The sequence below is a fragment of the Electrophorus electricus genome, chromosome 14 (assembly GCF_013358815.1).
Source record: "Electrophorus electricus isolate fEleEle1 chromosome 14, fEleEle1.pri, whole genome shotgun sequence".
Taxonomy (NCBI): domain Eukaryota; kingdom Metazoa; phylum Chordata; class Actinopteri; order Gymnotiformes; family Gymnotidae; genus Electrophorus; species Electrophorus electricus.
The window spans coordinates 6,215,448-6,227,500 of NC_049548.1; positions in this window are offsets into that span (position 1 = coordinate 6,215,448).

Below are 12,053 nucleotides of genomic sequence, written 5' to 3' on the forward strand. Positions count from 1 at the left end.
CCCACCCCAGCCCACACCATCACCGACTGCACAGGCTTCTCTTTTACACATGATGTGCTATTATTATGAACAGTAACTAGAAACCTACGGACAATACTGCACATACTGACAGTACAGACAAAGAAAAGACAAGGTTATTCAATTGATTTAGCATCCAACAATAGAGAAGCTTGTTTACACCGCACTAGTAATGTGCATTACAGGACAAGCTTGTCCTTAGGTGACATTGTCATGGTGAAAAACCATCATGCATGGCTTCTCCACTGGTTCAAAGAAATTTTCACCAATTTTTCACTTGCCTTAAATATTTTGTTTGTATGTTAAAAATGTGAATGAAGCTCAGCAAATACTTCCTTGTGCCTATCCTATTTGGTAGGAATCATCTCTGATTTATTTGATTGCTTTTCATTACTTTGTCCAAACCTCACTATTTGTGGAAAATAGGACAAAAACAAAATCCCCGCCAACTTTCCTGGAAACACCTAACAGATGGGCAGGATCCCAGATCCCACACTGAGTGTGTGACGTAATGAGGACATCTCAGTGCCCCATGCCTGGGGAGGTAGGGTGTGTTAGTTCTGAGATAAGAGAAGCTCATTGTTGGAAAAATGGGACAAACCCTCTTTACTTGGCTTGGATCCGTAAACAGAGTATGGTTTCCTGGCTTTACTGAGTGGTGATTGTAGCCTTGGTGGTAATGTGTCATTTTAGGATAGGCAGAGTAGGCAATCCTGCTACTTGCCTTCTCTGCATGAGTGTGTGTGAGTGTGCGTGTTAGATTCACTGGCTGTGTTTAGCATAAGCTCTATAAGATTGTTCCTGCCCTACAAAGACCCATTATTACTCTGTAAACTAGACTAATCACATTTTCTTGGATAATATGAATTATATACTTACAATTACCATTTCAAAAGAAAGGTAGACCCTACTGGTGACCCTTAGCTTCATGTACTACTTGGCCTCATACCAACACATTTTGCAAACCTCTTCCAGTACTGCCGGTAATAACAAAAAGAAAACAGAATATTTTTAATCAGTTTATGCTCTATTATATAAGATAATGTTTTGTTTTACTGCTGAGCTGACTTAAATCTACTCTACTTACCTTATATCCTATGCTTTTCTATGCCTATGCTATCCATACAAGTGCAGCTACAGAATATTTCCAGTGGAGGAAAAATGCTATTAATTAATGTAAACTCATAATATTAATTAGTAACACTGGTAGTGGTACTAATTATTGTCAGTGGACAGACACACACACACACGCATGCACAGACACACACACACAGAAATGCATGCATATATAAAACAGATTAATCAAGAAACCATCTTGAAATCCAATTTTATTACAATTTTCCACTAGATTTTTTTTGTAAATAGTAAATCTCATATATGGAGCACAATTCATGTTTTAAACATGCTTTGCAATTTTGCACAGTCCACCTAATCAGTTAAGTAACACCTAGCAGTACATAAAAAGAGCAACACCGGAAAACAATGGGATTACAGAAGACTAAGAAGCTAAAGTATAAAAATCCCAGTCAAGACACTCGTGAAAGTGAAGCTGTTGTGGGTCTGTAGTATATCTGTGAGTAAGACAGGACTCCACTGTATGAAACATGTGTAGTAAAAAGTGAGAAGTAGGAGGGAGATGATTCGTGAAGCAGGTGAGCCAAGACCTCAGGGATCAAAATCTGTCCTGATTCCTGAGCTTTGGTGCCAGATATATTGGCTGTCTATGTACTGATATACAGCCAGATATACTGGCTGTCTAGTTTGTGTATTTGTAACTGATAACAGATCTCATAAAGATAACTGCAAAAAGGGCAAATAAAGACAGATGTGAAAGCTTGATTTGTCTTATGCTTAAGGCCTTGTTATTACATTTTTTTGTTAATACCTGTTTGTTATTAAATTTTTTTCTTTTTCAATTTTACTAAACTAAATCCATTTTATATTTCTATGTGTATTCATTTAGGAACATTTTTCATGAGAAACAGAATAAATTACTACTACTACTACCATGAGGCTGCAATAGAGCAACTTCAAAAAGAGATATTTTCTTTAAATTAGTCACAATGACTAACACAATATCAATTGTTCACTGTATGCAAAATTCTATTTATGCACTTATGTAACTTAAAACGCTGAAAATATGTGATAGAAACAAATGAGAGCTGAATTAAAATTTTAGTGAGCAAAAGTGTAATTATGATGTAAAACAATACATGCATATATTATCTTTTATCAACTAACACTCTGCTCCACTGGAAACCTCTAATGACACCCATTCCTTTGAGCCTACTGTGTACATTCTAGATTATGCTGGAGCAGTACACCGAGCTCTAGCATGTTAATAATGTGTTTTGAACCTGTCACATGTTTTAGATGGCAGCCACAATTCAGGGGACACATGAGGAGTTGTGTTGTTTGTTGAGTTGGGTTTGTTTGTGGTTTGTTGTGGAAAAACTGCAGCAGTTAGTCCCCAAACTGCCATATTCCATATGTCTCTGTAGCAGCAAGACAGGAAAAAAGTTTCTTATTGTGGGAATGTATAGTGTGGAAAGGAAGTATGTCTCCAAGACAAAATGGTGTAAGACAACAATGCAAGGTGCACCAAGAATCTAAAAACATGCTTACAAAAACCTCTATGACACCGTGGCATGGTTTTCACTAAAAATATGGGAAACAATCAAACATTTTAACATCTCATAATGGGCCATAGAAAATCTTCACTGGGAAAACCATAGACTTGACAAAGAAAAATGTTCAAAGAAAAAGACTGTATTCACTAATAATTTAATTTTTTTCTTCATTTTAAAAGTTTTATTCCTGTGGATAATTAGTGGACTGGTATTAGAAAGTGGGGTAAAACAAAACTTGAAAGTACTTATTCAAATGAAGACACTGAATGAGATGTCACACACAAAAATTGCATACCCCAATTAAAGAAGCATGATGTATATTGTGATTTTTCTCACTTTAGAGATGAAATATGGCCACACCTAAGGCTGGGGCTGGGGGAATGGACTGTGTTGAGGAATGATTATAAACACACATGTGATCCAGCAGTTGAACATCACCCTAAACTGCAGAGTCAGACTCATTTCACAGCAGATCATATCTAACCCCACAGAACAGCTATACGCTAACCACTACACTAGGAAACTCAGCCACTGAGAATCAAAGATGTAATATAAAGCCTCTTGATTTAATGAGAATTTGATTAGTTACCTGACAGACACTATGTACACACACTGATCTAATTATGCAGGATGGAGAGATAAGACAAATTTCCACCAACCTAGAGAGAGATTAATTATTCTGTTAATCAAATAGAAAATGCTAAACACAAATCAAACATAAACAAATTGTCAAGAATCAGAAAAACCCTCAAAGAGTGATCATATTCTTCAAGTAAGCTTTCATCAAAGATTCTGAGGTGGTTTTGGATTGAGGTTCAGGCCTGACTGGACTTTTAGCAAACTTTGGGAGAAAAAAGCTTTGGGAGAAAAAAGCTTTGAGAGAGAACACAGAAAGGTCTGAGTCACCTTCAGGAACAGATGTGTTCTCACACGCTACACTCAGCCTTTATGTGCCCCACCATGCGTCATTACTAACCTCCCTCCACATCACCACTACCACCATGGAATTTCAGACCAGTTAATAATTAGGGAAGAGAGTGTTTGTTGTCTGTGTGTAGACAAATTGGTTTAATAACAAGACATACCTGTAAAGCAAAATCCAAAATAACTCTTACACTTGCACTAGGTTAAGGATTTAAGATAAAAGGTGGGAAGTAGCAGCAAATGCATTATCACAAATACAAATATTTGAATATTTACAATGTTGAAAAGACAATATTTTCCAATATTTTCGACTGACTGAAATGATTAAAGCTGAGGTGAGCATGTTAATACATGCATTTAAAAAAGTGAGAACATTCATACTTTACAACTAATGCAATTAAAACAATGTAAACCTCTATAACCTCTTAACCTCATTCCATTATACATAAAACAAAACTATATATTTAAAATTAGTTACACTTAAACTATACACTGTTATTCAAAACACTGACATTTTGTGTGATTTTTTTTTATTGGATATAAAAGTTTCTTTTTATTAGAGGACATAGTCCATCTGAAGGCGAGCTCATGTTATATATAAAGCAAATATACAGTATACATTAGCTAATGCACAGTTCATCTGTGAAAACAACACTTACTGGTCCCACAGGCCTCTCCAGCACCCGTGTGGTTGGACGTTGCCCACAGTTGTGGTACCAGTTTCACTAAGTATTATACATTGCTGGTTGTTGTATTACTGGCTTCTTCATTGTAGATCTCCAGCTCTGCATTTCACTGTTGAAACTGAGTGAGGGGTCATAGCTCACCACAGGATTGGGCCACTGTTGGCGGGAATAGGGATGCATGTTTATTCGGAGGGCAAAGGGCCTGTTTTCCAGATGCTGAATGAAACTAAGCAGAAATCACAATTTCAAAAGGACAGTATTAAAAAAAACACCCATCTAAGTTCATTCGCAAATATTAAAACGTAACAATATGTCAAGTTAGGTGGTGAAAGAGGGATACCTGGGCACTACATGGCTAACTAAACCTCACTATAAGAACAAAGAGACAGCATGCCCTGTGGACAGTGAACAAGATAGCTAAAAAATTTAATTATACTTACCTAGCAACACAAAGCTTTGGAGTGAAAAACTGATTCACCGTGTTTATTTTCATGAAGCATAATATGTCACTCCCTTTTAATAGTATTCACTTTGTGAATGGAAGTATTATGTGTTTGGACGTGTGAGTATGTGTAATGGTGGTGGTGGTAGATTTAGGAGGTGCAATTTCTACATGTGCCAGGAGATGTTCTAACCAGTCATTGCCCAATTCAGTCATTCAAGGAATTGCTTGCAGACACTGAGATGACTCATACTCCCTGTCAGGAACCCTTCCCCCTCCCACCACAAATTGCCTTGAGCAAGACATGGCCTGTAGAGCTTGATTACCAACTTTAGGTTGTCTGACTGGCAGTGGGTTATCACCATATACCTCACTGATTGGTTGATCACACTTCAGAGTGACGTCACTGGAACAATACAGGCCACGATGTGTCGCAGTCCTCATGCATAATGCGAATACTTCCCACAGTGTTCACTGATGCAACTCTATTATTACAATACTGACCAATCAGGTTTTTAGAAAAGCAGAATAAGCATCATCTTCATTACAGGTCTTGTTTAAATCTGCTTCTTAAAGTGGTGAACTGCATTTCACTCTTGGATGGTAATCCAAGCCTTCATACAGCTTATTCTCTGCAATGTGATGGTGCCACATTAGGAAACTATTGTCTTTTCACTGTACTTAGCATAGTAATAAACAGAACATATCTGAACATAACAATGTCCTTGCAGAAAAATGTTAACAAATGCAAAAGTTTTCTTTTCTTACTCTTCGATGAAGAGCTCTGGAATTTGGGTTAAAGCTCTCTTGTGAGCAGCTGCCACGGATACACGTGCTCACCGTGACGCATTCTTGATACTTGTTGTTTATGAAACTGTCTCTTGGGCCTAAACAGAGGGGTTTTGAGTTTAAATTAAATACAAATAAAAGTTGTCCCCATAGCAACATTACTTCTTTTGCACTGACTGTGGTACTGGTAGATCTGCTGAGAATGAGGAGCGGTCAGAGGAAAAGCCTCCAGCCTGGCTCATGCCAAAGAACCATCCGAGAAGCATGACTCATGCTTTCCCTGCAGTGTAAAACTATGGTGAATTCCTCCCTCAGGCAAAGGTTTCAGCTAAGCGTTGTTAGCATGTTTCTCTGTTCTCTGTAGCCATAACTTGATCCCTTTGATTCTATACTTGTACAACAGATAGGTCAACACTGTTGCTAATGCCTCTGCAGTGCCTTGGTTTTGAAAAGTTTGAAAACTTTTTATGTCTCAAATAAACAGTGTTTGATTCAACATCGTTCCAACATCAGAGTGTTATACAATATTTGCAACCAGAAAATTGCTTACATCTATTAGTCTTTAGGATTAACTCTGGAATATACAGTGTTTCACTTGACAGAGAATATTAGCATTTTACTGATTAGGTAAAAAATCAACAGTTTTACAAAAATACCTACTGGTCTTCCTCGTACTTAGAACCAATGACAAAATATGTTTGCTAAAAAACAGCCTGTCAAGTCACAGTCTTTAACAACCAAGACCCTAAGGCTGGATTTCACATTAAAATTTCTGAAGTGCCTTAAATAGCAAAGTATATGAATAAGAGTTATGGACTTTGGAGGAGGAAAATGGCTGGTGGATTAGCAGTTTAATTTATATGCATGTGTATCTAACAACTGAAAGAACAAATATTGTAGTCAGCTGTGGAAAGACCATTACTCAGTTGCGCTTGTTGTAACAAAGAACCTTCTGAAGTTCCAGGAACTGTAGCTATGTAATTCTACGAAAGCCATTGTAGATAAAGTGAGAGGTATTCCAGGAACCAGTGGTAGTTTCGTTCACATTCCTCCACACAGCATCAGCATCTGCCAGACTGACCCTGCTTTTCAGTTTAGCAGAAAATAACAATAATTCAACAAGTCCAAGAAAATTTCGTATACCATGTTTAATTACCTTTTAAAGACAGAGCATGGTGAATGCATTAGATATGACTAGTGTTTGTGGAGTGCATTGTGAGATGGGGAACTAAATTGCATTAAACTGGAACATTGCTGGAACATACTAAACATGCTGCATTAAACATACTGCATTGACAAAATTTACTAAAAAAGGGAATAACAACTTAGAACTGACAATTTAGAGTTAAGAAATTTCTTGACAAACCAAATGAAAAGGTTTTTTTTTACTGGAAATCTTGCACAAAACTTTCCCATATTACATAAGTCATGCTGAAATGCCAGTGAATCGCACTGCTACTGCCATGCCATTGCCATACTCTGACTCTGGTGTTATTATCACTTACACAATCATCCTTTGGATTTTTTTTCTAATGAAAATATATAAAATAGAAATTAATTCATTAATTCATTAAACTTTGACTATTCAGAGCAAGAAGCAAAAATGCTATTCAATAGAGACAGCACACTTAAAACATTCAAAAGCAATTATTCATTCTAAAAACATACATTTCAGTCATACTTTTGTAAGGAGGAGTAAAATATACAACATTTCTAATTATATATAACAATAATTCTGTAGGGGTTTTAGTTTAATTAAGATACTCTGCTTGTCAACAATCAAGAATGGATAGGTGCAGCTGAAGGTTTAATGCATGTATAATCTTATTTATTTATCCTGAATTTGACTCCAAAATATGATAACGACTGGTCGAAGTTTGGGCATTTAACTTTACTAGAGATAACTCAGTATAGGTTATGAAAAATATACATAACCAATTTTATAAAGTTCCTTATTACTAAACAGTAGCCTGGTTTGTCAGAACCTTACTGTATTGCTAATATTACTTCGAGGTTTTCCCTGATAAACATGGGCAGAGGAAATACAATATGACTAAGGGAATTGGTGTTAGCACACACAAACCCATATCCGACACCTAAATTATTAAACAATAGAAAAACAACTACTCTAAAGCAAAGCAACAAACTATTATGTAACCAATGCATCAAGCTGGACATGACGGTGCAGGGTGCCTGGTGATAGAAATGCCCCCAGCACAGATGTCTTACCTTCTCTTATACCCCCCAGCATATAAACATAACAGCAGCTATCAACACCAGATTAACCAATCACAACAGTATTGGCGGTACATATAACTTATTATACTTTTATGCTTTTATGTTCCATCTTTGGTGGGAAGACTATGTTCAGGAGTTATGTGATATACTATGCAACCCTTATTGAATGAACCTGTATGACCCTACTGAAGACATTCTTCCACTAAACAATGCTACAAAACAAGATCAAACATGCCAGGAAAATACACTTATATAACCAAAATACAAATGGTCAATTTAATGCCCTTTTGCGGGAACTCCTTAAGGCACACATTCCCAGCTGTGCCTGTTTCCTCCAGAGACAAAAGGGCCACAATCTGTTACCACCCATAGATTTTACACAGGAACATCACATCCTGCTGCCCCTACGCTTCTAATGGTAATATGTTTAAGAGATGTTAAGTAAATCATCAGTAAATAAACCAGCACTTTGAGAACAGCGTTTTCCAAAGAAAAATTGGTGGGATTTTAGACACTCTACAGTACACAATATAAGCAATAGATTCAGAAATAAGGTTTAATCTCAGTGTGTAAAGGCCAAGGCTGAAAACCACTTCTAAGTGTGATCTAAGATCTCTCAGACATCACTGTCTTAAAAACTGACATACATCTGAAATGGATATTATGGCATGGGCTTGGCAATACATCAGTAGGATTTTGTTAGTCACCCTCATTCACCAGTGCATCCATAGTTGCATCCATAAATAAAGCTTTATTATACAAAGAAGAAACCATACACTAACATTATATAGATGCAGCACTGATTTATGGCCTCATCTGAGATGGACAGTAGCACAGTGTGTTCTGTGGTTCAATCAGTTATCATTCCAAATAGTTTTGTTGGGGGAAAAACAGCCATTGTGTTCTCTGGGCCAAAGAAGACATGCACCATGAAGGCTGTCAAAAGCCAAAAGCCAATATCTGTCCTAATATTAATGCAGAGATATATGCACAAATTTTGGAACAACATATGCCGCCATCCAAAATCTTTTCCAGGGACATAGCTGCATTTTTCAGGAGGACAACACCAAACCAGATTCAGTATGCATTATAAGAGCATGGCTGCATAAACAGTGCAGGTGTTAGACTGGCCTGCCTGCAGCCCTGACCCACCTCCAACTGAGATCGTGTGGCACATTATTAAGAGCAAAATATGGCAACAAAGTCCTTGTCCAAATTCACAGCTGTAGATGTGCATAATGGGGAACATTTCTTGTGCTAAACTTAGTGAACTGATGCCTTCAGTGCCCAAACACTTAATAGGTGTTATTCAAAGAAAAGATGAAGTTACAGTTAACCACTAAATTAGTATTGTTAGAAACATTACATTTACAAAGTAATACATCACACATTAGCATAAATTCACAAAGTAACACAACATGTTGTAGTGTTTCTAGTACAGGATGAATAAAATAAACAAGTCAGTTCTTTTTGTTTTTCCATACTGTTCCATACTGTTTTATGTAAAAATCTGTCTGGATCTGTAGTCCCACAGGATCTTGGCCTTGATGTTCTCCACCGTTCTCTGCAGTTCCTCTCATGGCTGTCACTTTCTATTATGCCTTGCAAATTTTCTTGCATATGATCCTGCCATTTTGTTTTGTCTCTCTACCTATACTGAATATTGATTATGTGGAATTATCAATAGAGAGTAGAGTAGAGAGAGAGAGAGAGAGAGAGAGAGAGAGAGAGAGAGAGAGACGGAGAGAAGCATGATTCATATATTAGCGTTTTCCCCCCAGTACAAATAGTCTACAGTCAGAATGTTGACTGCAGAATGTTGGTTTAAAAATTCTATCCATCCCCAAAACCACAACCAGTAACCAAACAATACTTATCCCACAGTGTGCTAATACAATGTTTTAGCCTTATGTTTGGTTTTACAGCAATCTTCTTTACATTACACACAGTAGTGCAAATATCTCTCATTGCTTTCTGTAAACATTGTATTAAAGCCATAATTTAAACAATGTTTATGAAAACACATTACAGACAAATGAGGAACTGTGGTCACCTTGAATATGTGTTTTAATTCTTATGAAAGTAATTTTGAGTAAGGAGGAGTAGGACTTGTGTAAGGTGAACTATTTAGTTTGTTACATAACAGCAGTATCCTTTAAATCTGTTGATGTTTTGGCCTCTGCCTTTAGGTCTATTTGTTTATTTGATATGCCAGTGTCACAACACCATCTGTGGGGAACTGTAGATCTCTCTGGTTTGGAGCAAACATCCTATATTTTTGACTCAAACACAAGCTTTCCTGCTTGTGGTACATAAAAAGGAAACTTCTACTTTACTATGAGGATTCAGTGGTTGATCATTGTGCTATAGGTGCTCCAGATTTGCAAGGTTGCAGTATAATGTCTGCAGGGGTAATAAAAGTACCTCTGTGAGCAAAACCGCTGTTCCTCAAAGCTCCCATCCCCCCAAAACAATACCTTCTGTATTATTCGTATATGGTTTGTTTCAGCCACTTCTTCATTTAATCTTACATCCCCTTTTAACTCAACATAGGTCCTATTACCTAACACACTCTTTCCCAGAAACTGTGTGCCCATGGCTTTTAGGATACCATTTTATCTTCGCTGCTGTGCGTTATTTAGTATGACATTTATGGAAAGTTTGCAAAACTCAGTGTAAATGAACTATGGTACCATATTGTAAGTGAGCACTGAATGTCACATTGCTGTGCAGGAACCAATAGCACAGCTACAAGTGTTGAGTTTGAAAACAAAGCAACCCCCCCACTTGCTTAATGCTTTATGGTGCTCCACTTCAGGGAAACCATGTGACTTTCCACACAGCACTGGGGGAGCAAGGCAGAAGGGGAAGAAGAAAAAGGGGGCAGGGGATCAATGAGGTCCAGTGAGGATGTATTACATAGTGAAGGTTGAAAGACTGAGAGAAGGAGTGAACACTGAAATGGAGAGTAGATGGGAGCAGGCTGAGGAGAGGAAGCTGGAGCGTCACTGGGCAAGTGCTAATGGAGGTGAAGGGAAGGACCGTGTGAGAGTGCTGAGATAAGGTGGAGGAGCACAGCTCAGAGAAGTCTGCACACTTCACAGCAATGTGCACTTCACTTACACAATGATGGTAAATTCTTAGAAATAGAGTTTTGGGAAAAAATATGTGTAAAAATTTATTTTCCAAAAATATGAGTACTGTAACTATTATTAATATAGCTTACAGTCTAATGTCTGTTTTTAGCATTCTCTTTCTCTCTTTTTCTGTGTGTGTGTGTGTGTGTGTTAGCACAAGTAGGAAAAATGTGTAAGAGACAGAAATAAAGTGAGTGTGCATTTAGAAAACAAAAAGCCCCGATCATTTGAGTGGACAACAAAATCATACAGATTAGTGATCAATGGGATAAATGACTAGGTGTGTAGGTCTTCTATACGCTAATATTATTAGAATTGAATAAATGTATCACAGAATCTAAATTCACTCTGTATGAGTAAGATTATGATTTTATGATATTGAATGACTTTCCCCATCCATTTCACATTTCTGCTGAGTTTGGTGCATCTAATTATGCATCTTATATATTACAAACATATGTAGTATAGGAAAGGTGTCGATGCATATTCAACTTTTGTATGCTGTCATGGCTTAAGCTTCAGCACTTGGTTGTTGCTTGTGGTGTTAGAAAAGGGTGGAGGGTAAAATTTGTTTTTGTACTGTTGCTGTAAACACTCCACAAAAACAGAATCATTAGACTCTCGCCTCAGCTATAGCATAATTCTCGAAGAATGCCCTAACTCATCTGCTCTACGTTTAGTCCACAAGCAGGAAACGATGCGCTCAGCACTGCAGGACATTCTGTCCATTTGGGATTTCGCGATGCTGCTCAGATATATTACCAAAGAAAAACATAAACTGTATGAGAAACAGATTTCAGTTGACGGGAACGGAATTCAGTGCCTAAAGCATTGCACATAAACATCTGACCTGTTTTAGAACTTGGGATTTTGTGGAAATTATTTGTATCCATGACCAAACGTATTTATTTATTGATTGCACAGTTTACACATTATTATGAGAATATACATTTCTGTGCAAAACAAAGTAGGATTTGGCACTTGTACTTTGAATTTGACTTCACCATTTAAAACAATTAAGGATTGGTGGTGGGTCTTTTGCAGGTCAATAGTCCTCTTGTGGCATAAGGATTTCCCCAGGACAATAGAATCAGAGAGTGGAAACGCCTACAAATACTAGAAAACAAAGGCATGCTAAATAACAGAACACCTATCTAGAGTGATGAAAACATTACCATATGGCTATGGT